The 18,737-nt window shown below is 39.6% G+C and overlaps 1 protein-coding gene across 1 annotated transcript in view; it reads right to left on the reverse strand.

Moving 5' to 3' along the window:
- Window positions 1-18,737, reverse strand: part of ANO2 (anoctamin 2) — a 148,404-nt gene that overhangs the window by 118,195 nt on the left and 11,472 nt on the right. The window lies entirely within an intron of this gene.

Consider the following 18,737-nt stretch of genomic DNA (forward strand, 5'->3'; position numbering starts at 1 on the left):
TTTGTACATTGATATTTGAGAAAGGATCTGATTTCTTTAGTGGGCTTTTGTGTCCATCTGAACCAACAAGATAAAATAAAATTCTCCTGCTCTGGGTGGACTTTGCTCTAGTTATCATTTTCCATTTTGGCCAACTATTTTCCAGACACTTCACCAGATCAGTGGTTCCTTACAGGGAATCAGGCCCAACATTCGTTGCCCTAAATATCTGCAGTTAGAATAGCGAACCTAAAGAAAACATAAAAATTTAACTTCTGTAAGAGATATGAGCCTCATGTTTATGTAAATGATTGGTTATGCCAGTCAGAAGCATAAAATGCCCAAAAGAGCTTTGGCACTGCCATTTTTTTTGCAATCCTCGCAAAAGAAGTCCTGGTAGCACATCGGAGCTACAGAAAAGAACCCTGAGAGCAGAAAGCAGCACCCCTGAGAAAAACGTGAAAATTGAATGAAGGAGGGTTCAGACAGCATTTTCCTCAAGGCACACAAAGAAATTGTACCAGCAAATCACAGGGATAAATGCTTGCTGTGGAAATGTAGGGAAGAAAAGTTGGGAGGGAGATTAGAAAGTGATTATCAGAGAAATCAAGACAATGACCATCTGTCACACCATCTCCCATACTGCACCTCCTCTTTGAGGGGATTTCCTTCACAAAAATCCAAACAGCTCCTGCCTTCTCAGATTTCAAAGCCCTCCTGAAAACTCTCCTCTGCCATCATCCTCCTGAACACAGACTGTCAGACGATATTCCTTAGAGAAAGGCATGGAAGTAGACACAAGACGACTTTCAGGAGGAATTTCTTCACTGAGAGGGTGGCTAGGCATTGGAAGGGGCTGCCCAGGGAGGTGGTGAATCCCTGGAGGTGTCCAAGGAATGACTGGATGTGGCAGTGCTCTTGGCTGGATGACAAAATGGTGACAGGTTGAAGGTTGGACTCAAAGATCTTGGGAGGTCTTTTCCAACCTCAGTGATCCTCTGATTCAAGGCTTCATTAAAGCCAAGATTAATGATCTTTGTGTGGCTGCTTCCATCTTTATGTAAACTCCAAACATGTGTTTGCTGAATGTGTCCTTATACTTCCTGACTAAAAATCAAAAATTAAAATTTAGATGGAAATCCTATGATTAGTGCAGTCACTTTGCTCTTATTTCCCCTACAGGTGCAACATGAATGATAAAAATCACTCCCTCACCTTCAGCTAACATTTCTTCAGTGGACTGATGCTATTTTAAAGAGCAGAAAGAGCTCCAGAATCTCTCTTCCATCAGTCCACTGGGGAAGTCAGTCTTAAGAGAAGGAAGGAAAAATTTACTGGGCATAAGCAGATGTTCTGGTAATCATTTGCTGAAAATATATTAATAACAGATGAGAGATTACATTTCAGTGGGTGAAGATCAGGAGTTTCTTCTGAGCTTTTGGCTAAAATCAAGCACATGTCCCTGTCTGGGAGATTATATTCCATGTTGGCAAGAGGAATGACAGTGTGATCTAATTGGTTGTTTCCACCTCGGGCTCATATGACTACACAGATTGCAAATAAAATTAGGCAAATAATTTGATTGAAGAGACCAGATGAAGAATATGACCCTTGTATATATGAACAAAAATAAATTGGAAAGTTGTGCTGTTCATGAAGTGAGAGCAGATGATGAGGAATCAGATCATTACAAATCTTTTAAAATATTTAAAATCACACCATGATGGGAAATTGAGGTAATTTTAATAAACACTAATTCAAAGTGAATAAAGTAGGGAAAACTGGACTAGGGGGCTCCTGCTGCATGGTAGTCAAAAGATGCAGAACATTGGGCTGCTGGATATTCACCTTGGGATTACTAGAACCATACTCCCATATTTTCCTAACATGCAAATTAATCAAAGAATTTTAAAATAAATGTGAAACCATCAATTTAATATCATAGCTCAAGAGACAAGCCATCTAGCTCATTTTCTGTGGGCTCACCAAAATAAAAACCTATAGGACTACTCCTCTGGTTAGATTCCTTTCCCCACTTTTCCAGGTTTCACCTGCAGCAGTTCCAGGTGTCTTTAAATGCCCCTTTTTTCCTTATGACATCTGGCAAGGATCTGCTCAATTAACTTATTCCCAGAGAGTTTCTCGTATTGCAAATATCTCCAAAAGTTAGAACTTGCTTTTCTCCTTGCCAGAGTGGATTTATAACTGTTTACTGGTGACACCTCCTAACTGCTGTCCTCTGATTGATCACCTGAAATGACAATTGTGTACATGCTCATCACTTTGATCTAATGAAATGCTGTCAGTCTTCTATTTTGAATGCTCAGAATCACTCCTGCTGATTCACTGTACTCTGGATGTGTCAGTAAAGCCAACATGTGGTGCTGACAAACATTGGTTTTGTTAGACCATTCACTCGTTATTTAATACAGCCATCCTTAATCGAGTCCTTTTTCACTTGCAGCTGATGTCCCACAGGACTTTATCCTTGGGCCTGCATTGTTCCATGTCTCTATCACTGCACTCCCTGATTATATTATTTAAATTACAAAGTATTCCTAGGCAGATGGCAGATTTGTTGCTTTCATGATGCCTTTTTTCCCCCTGTCAAATCTATATTCCATATTACAGACTTCTTCCAATAAGTTTCAAGAGGAGAAGCTTTTTATTAAATTCATTCAGAATTGTTCAAGATATATTTATATCTTGGCTGCTTCCCTGTTTTCTGAAGCTGAATTTGGTTTTCCTGTTTCAATAGGAAAGCTCAGCATTAAAGTCAAATGGAAGAAAATCTGGAAAGTCTGCTTTGCTTTTCAATCAGCACATGAAGAAAAACATATTGGGTATTTCTTTCAGTTTATCATGATTCTTAGTAGTCTAAAGCAGGGCTTTAACAGCAGCCTATATTGCATTTTTTCTGTCTTGGACTGAAAATGTATAGGCTGAATAAAATTCAAATTTCTCCAAAGGAGATTTTTCTATCTTTCCTGCCTTAACAGTAAAACAAGTGAGGACCTGAATCAGCTGCAAGTCTAAGATTTATTGCAAATTTATCACCATCAAGGCCACAGCAGAAAAAAATGTATGACAAGTACAGAAGTTTTCATATAGATAAATATAAAATGATTATTCTTTTTATTGAAAGCTGAACATTCTGAAACATGGCTAGACAAGCATAACTAAGCAAAACTAAATTTATTTAGGCACCTCTAATATGAGCTAAATCATACGGTACTAAAGACATCAAGTTTGTCAGTCACTATCAAGCCAAGAAAGGGCAAAACCAATGAATTGATTTTAGAAGAGCCCCGGGCTTTTTTCTTATTTTTTTTATGGTGAACACACTGTTCCTAGGAACTGTGCAAATACAGAATTCATTGCTGAATGCTACAGCTTAGTAAGTATTTCTCATCATTTCCTCATCATGAAATCACTAATCACTCCCTATTTAAGGAATACAGTTCATAAAAAGCTTACATATTAAATAAATAGTTATTTTTAAATACTAGTCCAAAGGAAAAAAAAATCTGCTATGTATCTTAACAGGAAGAAAAAGTAACACCAAAGGGTAGAAAGAAGCTGAAAATAAGTCATTAACTAATGTCTAAGGGAGTCCAGGGAACTGCCAATCTTTCTAATGATTTTTTTTTAAATGTGCACAGGAAATGGAAAAGGCATAAATCATGTAAACTTATTGGGAAAAAACCCCAAATAACTGAACTTTAAATATTTTATTCTTCAGTGATTATTCAATGGACAGAAAAATACTTGGGAGCAATATTTTAATGGCTCCAGTTAATATAATGAAACAACAGAGGAAAAGTGACAATGAAGCAGCTTGCAATGAGGAAAAGAAAAGACAGGTTCTATTAGCTCAGTAAAAGTAATCATCTTCTCATTAATTCCATCACCAAATGGATCCATCAGGTCTACAAAGGCAATTGTTCAAAATTAACATCTGCTCTCCTGATACCAACCCTGGAAATTGAGGTAAATACCAAAGTGGTGCGATACTGCAAATAAAAAGCAATTTCTTGTTATTATCCCAGAACTGTGGTCACCTTCAATTCACAAGAGCAGAGCCAAGTGCTGAGCTACTGGCCCCCAGCACGGGTAACACTGTATTGCATGACACAGCACTGCCAGATTCAGGCAGAGAGTGTAAAAGTGTCTGTGTTTTCTGCCAAATAGATTGAATTTCTATCTGTGAAACAGTGTGTTTCTGTTTCCAGAGCTTTGTGTCCAAGATACAAAATCAGTCAGTGAGAGTGTGGGCCTGTTCCACAAGGAAAAGGAAGTGCAAGGCACTGGTCCAGGTGAGACAACAACACCCAGAATGTCCTGGCATGGACATCTCAGTCCAGAGCAACTCCCTGTTCTTGTTAGCTTATAGGAGAATCTATATCTTATAATTGTAGGCTGGTAATTTAATTCTGCCTCTTAGTCTATGAAGACAATGGAACTTCCCTTTATCAAAAGCCTTTTGTGAAGATAAATATGTTCCAGATTGAGAAATGCTCAAATAAGGCAATAAACTAATAAGACAATATGGCTATATATAATGCATCCTATCATTTTCATATTTGCCTTCACAAAACCCTTTTACCCTTACCAAACTTTCCCCTTTCTTTTTCCATTATTTCTCCACGGTGTAGATTTACCTCAGTGCATGGGTACACAGACATGCTCAAGACCTTAAGCAAAGCTGCAAAATGCACACATTCTGACAGGTTACTTTTCTCTTTCTTAATTTCTACCAACAGTGATGGTGTCAATATCTTGTTTGTTTTGCTCTCTCTCACTCCCACAGTGAACACAAACAGTTAAAGAATATAATAATGTGTATAAGCATAGAACAGAACACCCAGTCATGAAAAATCTGGCCAAAACACCTAAAAAACCCCTAAATAATCTCAATTTCTTAGGTAAAGCACTGTGGAATGAAACAATTGACTTTTCTCATCCTTTGCAATGTTTCCTCATGGCATTGCAACCTCTCCAACCAAAATCTTCCCACTCATGTACAGACAGGAAATGTCTCTGAATGGAAGATGATACAGGAAGCCTAAAAACACAGGTGTGCTTCCCCAAAGAAGATGGAAATTTTTAATGGCAATGAAAAATTGAATGAAAATGAGCTGCCAGAAACTCAAGCACAAATGTAGAATAGATTGATAAATCTGCCAAATAAAACAAAAGAAAAAACTCAGGGCACAGACCTGTGCATTATTGCAGTGTTCAAAGCAGGATCTATATGCAGGTGACTAACAAATATGCCAGGATTGTAATTCATTTTAAATACACATTTTGGATTAAAAATTACTGCACCTTCACCAACATTTTCCCAATGTTTATCTCTGTCCACTAATCACTACAGCATGAAAAGTATGACTTTTAAACATAAAGCAAAATCATCTCTAATTATTTACAATAACTTTATCAGCAAATTTTTTCTGTGTCAATGACACAAATTTCTTGCTATGTAGGCCTGGCACAACTTCAACACATCTTCTGAGATTGAATACCATAAATAATAATAGTAAAATGTAAAAAAAGAGCCTCCTCACCAAAATCAAACTGCCTCACAGAGGAAGGGAGGACTGTGTCTTCTCTACCACCTCCTGTATTTCAGCAGTGTCAACTGAAAATCATGCAAGCAGCTGGCCTAGCTACATTCAGTGCCAAATTAGCTAAAAAATAAGCCAATATTCTGTGGAGTACATAATTTCAAACTTTATTATCCATAATAAAATCAACAAACTTCTTGAGGCAAAGAGTTAACATTTAAAAAGGCAAAATGCAATTCTGCTTGAGGGAATGAATCTCACTAATCTGCACAGAGATTTATGGCCTAAACAATTTTCCAGATGAAGCAGCTTGATCATGGAAGTCAATTTTTAGACCAGATAACAGGCATGTACCCAGTGGGGGGATTAATGAAACAGAGACTGACCCCTCACTCTAGTAAATTAAATTTCAAGGGAAAAAAAAGGATTTGGAGAAAAAATAAAAAAATTCAAAATACTTAGGACGCCAATTAGAAAAATCGGAGGAAAGGTACTTGAAGATATTGCTTCATTCCTCCATAGCTGATCAACAATCATATGAAGGGATGATTCAATTTTGTCTTGAAAAATTTTAAAGTTCAATTCATTCTTAGTAAATATACTTTAGGGGGTGTTTTGTAATTCGAAAGTGTTAACAGATGGTACAAAGGTATTCAGTTTAATAAGAGGATTCTCCTAATCAGAGTGTGGCCCTTCAAATCTCTCTCTCCAAAGATCAGTAGCAGTAAAAGGAAGATTGGCTGTATTTGCAGGGGACAGAATTCAATGGGACAGAATTAAGATGAAGATAATCAAATTCCAGCTTTTTTGCTGGAAGGAAATCCAAAACCTCCCTGGACATCTACAGCCTCACTGCAAACAGGGAGAGATGGGGGAGAGTCAGGGGCAGTCCCACAGTATCATCACGTGACTTATTTTGGATAAGGCAACAGGTCCAGGGGTGGAGAAATAATCAGTGAAACAAGAAGAAACTGGGTAGGAGGAGAACCTGCACTGCTGGAAAAAAATAAAAAGTCACTAAGGGGATTTTGCAGTGTTAGCAGTGTCCAACAGCAGCTTAAGTGGCCTGGAGAAAGATAAAGCAGATGAAGTTTTTCAGGGAAGCAAGGATAAGGGCAGACTCTGAAAAATTATAGAAAAGCTTTGTAAGAGCCTGAACAATGGCAAAGAGCTCTCAATGTAAATCAATATAAAGCAATACCTGTGGGTTAAATCTAGATTCACATAATAGGATGCTGGGCTCTGATTTCACATATACTGGTCAGTAATGACAATTTTGCAACAGAAAATCCTTTGAAAAATAGCAGCTCAGTATTTTATAAGAGCCACAAAGTAAAGTAAAGCTTACATTTTATTAGGAAAGGTACAAAGACTAAAAAAAAAAACCAACTCATTCAAACATAGCAGTATCCACATCGCAAACTCAGTGTGCACTGTCTGCCTCTCCTCACCTCCAAAGAGACAAGTTAGACCAAAAATGGGTTCAGAGGACACACAAAAGCCTTGTTATGGCATCTACACAGAATCACTGAAAAGACTGAGACCTTTTTTTCTGGAAATTTGAGGGAGTTATTGTGGAAGTCTATAAAATCCTGCATGATAAGGAGATGGGGTGTGGATGGACTGTCTGGAGTCTCTTTCAGAACAAGCACTACAGGGCCTCAGAAGAAGCCAAATTAAAAGTCAACAAAAGAACAGAAACATCAATGCAGCAAGGAAGTGCCTCTGCCTTGTGGGTGCAAAAACTGAATAGCATTTTAAGAAGAAACTGTGCCACACTTTGGGAGAGAGATCCCCAGACAGTTCCTAGGTGGGCAAACAACATCACATGGGGGAAAGCAGATGAGTTGGACATAGTTGCCACCAGGAGAACATCAGAGCAAAAGCATCACAAAAGTTCCATTCCTGCTGTTTCCTAAACATTTTACCACTGCAGCTGTTGGAGACCCTGTACTGCACTGAGGGAATCTCTCACACCACAGGATCATTTCATGGAAGTATTGCCAATACTTGGAGAAGCAGTTCCCAGCCAGCAACGCACAAGCCTGCTCCAGATGAAACGTGGAGATGTGGAGCTGAGGAGCTCTGCTGGGTGTTTTCAGACTCTGCAGATGATTAGAAGGCAGCAAGAGCAGCAGCTGCAGCCTGGAAATCTGAGCAATTCATCAAGCAGAGATAAATAGTTACTTGAAATGTTGCAGCTGAGAGGAGCACAAAAAGTTTGGCAAATGGGCTGGGACTCAGTGTCCAAGAAATACCTCATTCATAGATGGAAACTGCAGTGTCAGAATATTTCTGTAGCTCTAGGAGATCCAGCACCCTCAGCTAATGTGGTACCAGGGCTCAAAACAGTACCTTCCCACAGGAGCATGGTAATCACTGAAATCAGCCAGTAAATGGACAATATTGGATTTTCAGGAATGTTAATTAGCCAGCACGTTCTAGTGATCTCTGCAGAATGTGCTGAATTATCAACACTTTTGAAAACCATGCCTCAATACACTAAGTTCACAAAAAATATGGTCCAGAGGGAATCACTCAGTAGATATGAGTACGATAACTATTACAAGACATACTTTTTTCATCCATCCTGGAAGTACTGTTCTCTGCATGCCCTAAACTCTGTTGGCTGGATTTAGCTCTCCATCACCATAAATTCAGATTCACTTTGACATTACAAAAAGTAGACACCAGCCAGTCAGAATATATAAGTGCCAGTTTGCTCCTTTGTAATGCTAAAAATAAAGGAGGATTATTAAAAAATCATTTGTCAAATCATTATAAAAGAAACACTAATTTCATTTTCTATTATGATTCTAAGAATAAACTGTCAGCAAACACCAAAATACAAATGTTTGCTAAAGCTTGACACATTGTAAAGTTGTAGGTTCTCCAATACATTTCACAACAGCATGCAACAAAAACATTTTAGTGAGATTTAACTTTTGGCTTGGCATTGAAATATGACAATTTATGTGGAAAAATGAACAAATCACTTCTAGAGACACAAGGGTCAAGTGGGCTGTTAACTTTCTATTAACTAAAGAGATAATTAGCAAATAGAATGCAGAATAGGAATATTAACCTGATACACTACCAAAATGTTTTATGCCATGAGGGAAATGAATTAATGGAAAAAAATGTAAGATTTGTTATTCCAATCCTGGTGGCATCACGCAAATTGAAATTTACAGGAAATCACTACCTGTTTTTTGTAATAAATGAAGTGCCATACATTGATAGCAGTAAGTACCTTCCATCTTCCACATCTTAAAATCCCTGTTATGTCTCATCAGAAGTACTCTGCATCTTGTCATTTTCATAAATATTTTTGCTTGTTTTATATCAGCTCACTCAAAATCATACATTAACACTGCTTGCACTCATGCCTTTAAAAATATATATACATTACATCACACTGAACATTTTTTAGCTTTTGTTTTGGCATGATTCTGTCATATTTTTCCTCTACTTCTACCATAATGATTTTCTGCTAAATATTAGAAGTTTACAAAAGGGAGACCAAGCAACAAAGCCACAAGCACACTATGCTAGGCTGTGACTTAATAAGAGGAAGATACGCTCAGCAACAGAACACCTACATCACGGAATCATAGAATGGCTTGGGTTGGAAGAGACCTAAAAGATCATCTTGTCCCTACCCTCTACCATGGACAGAAACACCTTCCACTATCCCAGGTTGCTCAGAGCCCCATCCAGCCTGGCCTGGAACACTGCCAGGGATGGGGCAGCCACAGCACTCTGGGGTACCTGTGCCACGGCCTCACCACCCTCACAGGGAAGAATTTTTCTGTAATATCCAGTCTAAACCTGCTCTTTGTCAGTGTGAAGCCATTCCCCCTTGTCCTGTCACTCCAGGCCCTTGTCAAGAGTCTCCCTCTTTTCTGTGGGCTCCCTTTAGGCACTGGAAGGCCATAATGAGGTTGCCCCAAAGCCTTCTCTTAATGGCCCTTAACACATTTACTCTGCAATGTGGTTCCTTCTATACATCATGACAGTGACTCAGGAGTGCCAAAGCTTTCAGAAACCATTGGGGAAAACAAAAACTTATTTATATTACTATCATTAAGACCTGCAGAATATAGCCATGACTTTAAAGCTCTGATGCGGTCACACACTTAAGCTCACATACTAAGAGGATATTTGGAGAGCATTCACAAACACATAGGAAGTGGTTTTTGGAGTAAAAACTATTATGCCAAGCTTTGAGAGATTTAGGAGGGTGTTCTCCTGGGGACTTAAGAGATTCTTTGCTTAAGAAAGAACCTCAGGACACAGTCTCATAACAAACTACCACAGCATTCACTGTCCTGTGGCCTGGCATCACCTGAGAACTGCTGCCTACATGAACTGTTCAGCATGATCACATTTCAAGTGACATCATTAAGTTTATAACAAAGGACTGAGATCAAAAGGGAAAAGTGGGAGGGGTTTGACTTTTTATTTCCCCCCCCACTTGTTTTGTCAGTCATCAGTAAACAAAGATAGCTCAAGCAAAACTTGAGTCCATTTGGAGGGGGCATGACCAACTCTGTCTATCAGTATCAGTTTAATGCTGATTAGAAAATGCTTTTGGTTCTTGGCATGCAGTAAGCACATGAGATGAGAGATTTAATCTGCAAAACTGGAAGCAAGAAAAACAAACAAGGAAAAAAATCAGCAGATTTAAGCAGGCAAATGAAAAGAGAGGAGACTAAGGCATGAAAAATTAGATGCATATTTTAGCTCACTAAAGAAACAATACAGAAAATTGTGCCTTTGCTTTTCATAACAAATATCCATCCTGGCACTTCTATTACACAAACATTGCACTTGTGGTCAGGGATAATTTAAATAATTTGCGTACATGATGGGAAAACATTAAAAATATAATTTAAATTTAGCATTCACTATTAAAAATATTGAGTGGGGCTTTTGCCAAGAAATTCGCACATCAATCACAGATAACTGAACTGATGTTTTGGCTGAAGCAGGCTTCAACTGGGACATTCACAGATATACAAAATGACCTCTAATATTGATAAGATATTATGACTTTAGAGCTTCCTCACATTTTGCTTTAACAAAGACTATTAACTAAATATTTGCAACATGTGTTAGGTCTTTTCAAATATTTATAGAGATGGTTTACAAAAAAATTGAATCTATTTGCAATGTTCTTTCTGGACTAAAAGCACAAACACACATAGGTTTGTATAACTCTGGAAATCTAAAAAATGCCTTAATTCAACTTAAGTCCACATGTTAGTATAGATACATAGATATAGATATAGATATAGATATAGATATAGATATAGATATAGATATAGATACAGAAACACAATTATTTATAACCAAATTAGAAACTCCTGCTTGAACATTGCCCCTCCAGGGAAACTACTCTGGTACAAAGCTTCTCCTCCTGCCTTCACCAAAGAATAAACACCATCTGGGCTTTTCACATTTCCATTTCCACTCCAGCAAACTTTGCCTGCTTGCAATTAATATATCAATATATCAACATCTAATCATAATTCATTCGTCCAACCCAGGCTTCTGGAGAAAAATAATACCAAATTCATGGTGGTAATGCACCTCTTGACACTAACTGAACAAAACAGATTGTTAAGTAATATTTAATAACTACAAAATTCTACATCATTTATTAGGCATATGATTACTAACTAAAGTTTTATACTTTCTAAAAAGTGATCTATGATAAATACAGCTGTCAATGTTACAGGCAAGTGGCAGAATAACAACACGAATTTCTCAGGAGGAAGAAAAGCTGAAGATTTACATCAAGTGTGTGGAGGTAAAAGAAAAACATTTTCAGAACAGAAGCTGTGCAAAGCAGATTTTCAGTTGTGGTAAGTAAGTGTAAAGATAAATACAGACATGCTGCCAAGGGAAAACTTTCAATTTTTCATTCTCATTCCCCTTCACACAAACACTTTCATACATTTGTTGGCCAGAGAAGCTGTGGCTGGCCCATCCCTGGAAGTGCTCCAGGCCAGCTTGGATGGGGCTCTGAGCAACCTGGGATAGTGGAAGGTGTCTCTGCCCATGCAAGGGGGGTGGAATGAGGTGGTCTTTAAGGTCCCTTCCAACCCAAACCATCCTGGGATGGTAGGATAAACCCATTTTCAAGTGAAACAACTTAGCATTCACATAGTTTTCACCACCACTCTTTGGCTGTGTTCTGTTCAACCATAAAGGAGATGAAAACAGGAAACTAGAACTGAAAGGAACCTAGATAGGATGCCAGGGAACACAGGAACAGGAGGTCTTGTGCCCAAAACTACCTTCAGTCTCATGACAGGTTTTGGCTAGTAAAGTTTGATTCTTGTCTCTGCCCTCATGTATTTAACAATATTTTAAATTTAAAAACAGTTACTCCTTCTAAAAGTAGCAGTTTTGGCATTGACATGGAGAAAGACACAGGTATGAGTCAGGCCAGACTTCCCTCCAGGAACTGCAGGAGGTAACAGCAGCTCCTCAAGCTCCTGTCATTCCTCTGAACAGGCAGAAGAGTCAGGATGAAATTTGTTCTTCAAAGGCATCTACCCTTTTATACCGGTTATACAAAAGCGTATCTGAATACAGGCACCTGGATATGGAGAGTATCAGGCAATAGGAGTTTACCTTGTCCTGCTAGTACTTGAAAGAGCCCTTAGGCCTGTGCTCAGAAAATGCCAGCAACTCATGGAGTGATCCTGCCCCTCTGCCCAGCCCTGTGTGGCACATCTGCAGTGCTGTGTCCAGTCCTGGGCTCCTCAGCACAGCAGGGACAGGGAGCTCCTGGACTGGGGCCAGTGGAGGCTGCAGAGGTGATTCAGGGCCTGGAGCATCTCTGGCAGGGAAAGGCTGAGGGAGCTGGGGCTGTCCAGCCTGGAGAGGAGCCCCAGCTGAGAGGGGCCCTCAGCCCTGGGTGTCCCTGTGTGCAGGGAGGGCTCCGAGCAGGGCCCAGGCTCTGCTCCAGGGCCCAGCAATGGCACCAGAGGAACGGGCAGGGACTGAGGCCAGGAGGTTCCACCTGGGCAGGAGGCAGAACTTCTGTCCTGGGCAGTGACCGAGGACTGAACAGATTGAACAGAGAGGGTGTGGAGTCTCCTCACTGGGGATATTCCAGCTGGACACAATCCTGTGCCCTGTGCTCTGGGATGGCCCTGCTGGAGCAGGGAGGTGGGACCAGCTGCCCCACTGGGGTCCCTTCTAGCCTGTGCCATCCTCGGATTCTGATTCTGCCTCTTTCATTTCTTCCACTTTCCCATCTAGTTTCAGGGGTCCAGGTAGCAGGAGGATGCCAACTGCCTCAATCCCTGGATTCAGCTTACAGCATTTGATGTATAATCCCTTGGCTACATTTTTTATTATGGTTTTAATTACATTAGAGTGCTCTGTAATTATATGCCAATTATTATTTTTGATAATTAGCACTGACATACACAAGTGAAGGAATACATTTTAGAGCTGCCTATTAGTCTTTCATGGTACTTAAAGTTCTACAACATTAACAAAATTGGTTTTACATTCTAGTTACATTTTCCTCTTCTTATAAAATGATGGAAGGGAGAATTGCTAGGAGCACAGTACATGACTACAGAATTGCTATACTGATATCAAGACAGTTACCAATCACTACATTATAAAACCGCACCTACTTTTAAATACTAAAATGAGCTGTCTTTAATAACATCATCTAGAAAGTCACCTGATGGGGGGGGTTGTCCTGACAGAGAGTCTGAACATTATGAAGATATGGAAATTGACAATTTACAGCTGGCTCTTGCTAAAAGCATTCTTTGTGCTGACTTTGTGTGAAGAGTCTTGCCAGTTGGTGGCCAGATGTAACAAAACATCCCTAAGCCAAAAAATACTTTCCAGGAGAGTCACTTGTGAACTGGGGTTCCCAAGTGAAAACCAACAAGGGGTCCCTAGTGGTGCAAGCTGTGTCTTAGGTCATTACTGTGGTGTTCTCAGGTGCCTCCTGCAACACATCAGCTGAAAAGTAAAGCAAGTACCTTAATGAGCAAACTTTGGTGCCTCACTGAAGCTGAACTTGGCCAGCTTTGGGTGAGCAGTTTCCTAAGGACAGCTTTGAAATAAGTCTTTGAAATAAAAGACAGAATAAAGGAGGAAGGAAATTTTGCACAGAAGTTCCTGAGAGAGAAGCAGTTGGAAAGTATGAAGTCTTAATGTCCAGCTGTCCCAGCTGTGGATTTTCTCAGTGGAAAAGATCACAGACCATTGAATAATCTGAGGTGAAAGGGACTCACAGGGATCATCAAGATGCCTTGGATGCTGTGACTTCACTTGGACCTGCAACTGATGGCAGCTGATGAGCAGCAGGGAAGGGTGAAGGGCTGATTTCACACTGACCAAAGAAAGACACAGTGGCACCAAGAAGTGGCAGGATTTCCAAGATTTTGAATATGAACAGTGGAGGGGTCTTTTCAAGAAAAAAACAATGTAATTTCCCCTTAGTAATAAGAACAGGTCACAGCATACAGGATAAGGAGAAAGAGTTTTGTGGACAGAAATGGAGCACCCTGTGGTGGCCAAGTGAGCAGCCCTGCAGGAGACTGGAGTGAAGGGACAGGGGGCAATATGCAGAGGCCAGAGGCAGGTGAGCAGGTCAAGCACTGGTGAGGTAAAGCAGGTACCACTCATTGACCTGTGAAAGCTGAGCAGTGCCACCGCAGGCAGAGCGTAAACATGATCCAGTGAACTCACAGAGACCTGTGACAAGCAAGGAGCCTTACGAGGGCTGCGGGGCACTACAGTGGGTTGACTGCACTGTAAGAGCCAGAAAGTACCCCTAATTTAATAAGAAAAACATGGTATGAAATTTTCTAAATCCCACTAACCAAAATGTATATACTGAAAGGGTGGAAGAGCCTTCCAGTGACCTTCCTTAGAGACACAATCTTTAGGACATTACTTTTGTCTTGATGACCTAACAGGGCTCAGTGCAGCTGAACATTTGCACATCTTCAGAGGCAAGCAAAGAATGATCAGTCAAAGCCTGCAAAATGAAGTATGGGATATGAGAGTTGGAAAAAAAGCAGGAATACTAGTGATTTCCAAGACAGGCAAACTTACAAATGAGTGAGGATAATGGGAATGAGGCAAGCAACACATAGAAACAATGACAGTAAAACCAGAAAAACTTGAAAACCCTGTGACTTAAAGGACATGCATGGAGTTGAAACTTTCAAAGCATTAGGAAACTCAAGTCATCCTTCACACTCTGTAACCAGTTTCAACAGGAACAGACTTAGGATTTTGAGTGACTTGAGGAAAAGTCCGAAGTATAGGATGGGCAGCAGCATCCTTCCCCATTTTGAAGAGATTAAGGAAAAATTACAGTAGTTTAAACTAACACTTTAGAGGTGTCAGCATGGAGTTCTGCTTAAGTATTTGCAAGATCTTGAATATATATTATATATGTCTGAAATATTAATTTTTCTTTGTATTACTAAATTACTCCAACTAAACCACAGCTGAGCTTAGTGAACATGTAGACAAAGACTAGAGAGAAATTCCCCATGTTGCAGCTGATACATGACTAAGGCAAGTGCAACTGGGCTCCTCTGGAAGAGAAGGATGCTGGTATTTTTCCAGAGTACTGCATTAGCTCCAGCCTATGGAAAGCAATGACCACCTCTACATTTCCAGGAAAATGCTCCCATGGGGGTCTTGTTTCTTCCTCTGAAAAGGTTGCTGTTACCAAAAAAAAAGAAATATTAATCCACATAGCTGTTCAGTCCTTTTCCCACCCTAGCTACAAGTAACTCATTCTCTCCCAAATATATTTTGTGTATTTATTTTACCAGGAGACGTCTTATGAAACTCCAAGATCATCTACCAAACTCCACCTCCAGGATTTCCTTAAAAGTACAGTGTATGGGTGTCAATCTTTTTAGTAATTTTATAATGCTTTAAAATTATTACAGAATCCAGGAATTGAAGGGAGAAGCCAGCAGAGAACCAATTAGTTAATTCCTAGATGGCAGAGCTTAAAGAAAACATATCCATTATCAACATATACAAACAAACAAACAAAAACAAACAAACAAAAAAGCCCCCCAAAGAAAAAACAAATAAAAATCCATGCACCTGTTTAAAAGAAATAATTTTGTCCAAATATTTGGTTTCAGGGATGAAATCATTGTTATATTAATACTGACCTGGAATAACTGCACAGAAATTTCAGGATATTACAGAATGTAGCACAGTATTACATAAATTGAGATCTAACATGATGTTTTCTTTGGCCTGATAATGTGAGCACATACCTGTACACAAAAGAGGTTCAATAGAGGGCACACATTCATCAGCACTGTCTACCAAGGAGAGAACTCACTCAGAAGGGTAAATTTTCCATGCTGTGCATGGGGATTTAGCCACCAAACTCTCATTAATGTTAAAGAGAGCCATGCAGCCCAACACCACTCTGCTAAATTATTTTTTTCCTTGTAGTTCTATTCAGGACAAAGTAACAGCTGACCTAGGACCACTGGAATGACAGAAGCAACTCTGTGATACAGTTTTGACAGATTTGCCTTGTCCTATGACTTAATAGATCTTGCAATGACCAGGAAAGACACTTTGAATACAATCTGATTACAACTGATGGCTTGTACATCACAGTTCCCTCTTTTTTCAGGATGTAGCCATGTGAGACAGTTAATGAATTTTTCCCTCTAGGACAGCTTCCCCCCACTAAATCTGTGTTCATTCACAGGAACTGGCACTTAGTTGTTGGAACTCTGCTCCTACCTAGAACTTAGGTCTGCAAAGGATTCAAGTTTGAGCTGAAGAGGATGTTCTGATTACTGAGGGGAAATTACTTTGTTTTTTCTTGAAAAGACCTCTCACCTGTTCATGTTGAAAATCTTGAATCCAGTTTTCACTCCAAAATGCCTCCCTCTCAAGTACAATATAACATTTGAAAGTGTACACAATGTAAAATGTCTTGAGACATATCTTCCCTACATGGGATCATCCCTTTCCTACAGTGTCTCACTTCCTGGAAGAATATTGCTTGCGTGTCTGAGCATAATGTCATGATCAACATGACATTATAGCAACTCAGATTTGGGCAGAATGACACACACGCAGTCATTAGAGTAATCAGTAAAGCAAGAAGAGCTCAAAACGTACAAGCATCCCACAACCCTGAGTCATTATTTACATTACCTTTCCCTGGACGTGGCAAAGAATAGCAAATTCCACTCCCTCACTCCCCATACACACAAACAGTTGAGGGTTTTTTTCCTCATAAGATAGTCCTATCCTGCAAGGACTAATTTCCACCACTGTCAGCTATCCCCCAGCCTGTAGATATCCCCCAGATTCCCTGCTAGAATCCATTCCTGAATCTGAGAAGGAAGAATGACACCTTATGGAATGCCTTTTCATTTGTCTCATTGCAGACAGAAGGAAAAAAAAAAAAAGGAGAAAAGAGTAGAAGAGAGAGAGAGGGGCACTGTCTCAGCTCAGATCCTTTATATCTACAACATACAGCAGTACATTAAAAAAAATATATATATATATATGTAGGTATGTATAAAAGTAACATATTGAAAACAGGGAACACTTATCTGCAGTGTTGCATCTGCTCCAAAGCAAAATTCTCAGTGGCTCTGATTTAGGCAAAGGATTTTTCATGAGGTGTGAATTCATGGCTAACCAGCAATGCCTCTAAAAAAAATAGTGATATCACAGAACAATTACCCAACCAGCAGAAAGTCAATAGTGAACACTCCTTTGGCACCAAAGATACCTGCAGGGCTGTTTGCTGCTAGAGACAAAGCAAGCATTGGCCTGGGGACAGGAAAGCAAACAAAGTCCCATTTTCCCTCCAAAAGAAACCCTGAAAATCAGGATTTTTTTCCTGTGACAAAGAATAGGTCAGGGTTCATGAGGCATTGCAGGGGGGGCAGTCCTCACCCAGCACGTCACCTCAATAACAGCAGCATTACTGCTGCTATTTAATAGCTCAGAAAAGCAACAAATCCCAGGGCCAAATTCCCCAAACTATCTCATATTTTACTACTTTATTTTCATGAAGCTGCTATTCAAGCTGCACTGGCCTGATTGCCTTGGAGAAATTATCACTATTTAGCCACCAAGCCTCCTCTGCAGGCACTGTGGCAGCATCACATCCCTCAGGGCTTCATGTGTCACCCTTCAAACCCTCCCCAGGTATTTAATTTGCACATTAAAACTTCTGCTGCAAACGAGATTGCTGATAATTAAAGTATGTTTTCAGGGAATCATCTGTGAACAGGCCAAGCAGCTGATCTTGTTACTGTGCGTGCCCTATCCTGCAAGTGTCCATCCCCCAGCAGAGATGTATGAACCATTCCTTGTGGGCTTCTCATCTGCCAGGCAGATTGTAGGAATTGAAGTAGCTCTCCTAGAAGGTGACAGAACTCAAGACACAGAGAAATGAAAACACAAATTCAGGAGGCCATTCCTACTAAGCAAGTCTGCTAGAAATAGCATTAAGTAGAAAATATATGTAAAATTAGGATGCCTCTGGCCCAAATCCCATTGTAAATATCACCAGTATTTTCACCAAATTTCACCTTTATCTAAAATTCAGGATATGGATGATTCCATTTCCTAATCTGCAGACAAATGATGACATTTACTACTGATTACCCAAGAGCTAACAAAACATAGATGATTTTTGTACACCTTTTCAATTTTCTCTGAATCTCTTGGAAGCCTTTTTGAGTAAGGTACCTCATAGCTGAGCACCAAGAGTCTGGATGGTAATTAAAAGTGAGTCAGTCTGCCCATTCATCTATTCAAGCCACAATACAGTTATTAAAAAAACCCCCAGGATCCATAATATGGATTTTGAGCTTTGACAGCACAGCCGTTCTACTTAGCCACCTTTTATTATGGATCATTATTTTATTGATGATTTAATCACACTTAAATTCCATGGGGCTACTTCAAAATCCTGTCTAAAATGGAGACATAATTTCCCCTTAAATAGTTAATCAACTTGTCAATATTTTCATCATGTTCACTTCACTACCACTGCAAACCTTGTCTTGCCTGTTCAACTTTAATTTTATAAGAGCTGTGTATTACATTTCAGCTCCATATAAGTAACATACAGAAGCAGAACATGTTTTAGCTAATTAATGCTTCTGCAACTAGAGCCAC

Source organism: Melozone crissalis, unplaced genomic scaffold, assembly GCF_028551555.1.
Source record: "Melozone crissalis strain CALT ecotype California unplaced genomic scaffold, PUWL_Pcris_2 ptg000033l_1, whole genome shotgun sequence".
NCBI lineage: Eukaryota > Metazoa > Chordata > Aves > Passeriformes > Passerellidae > Melozone > Melozone crissalis.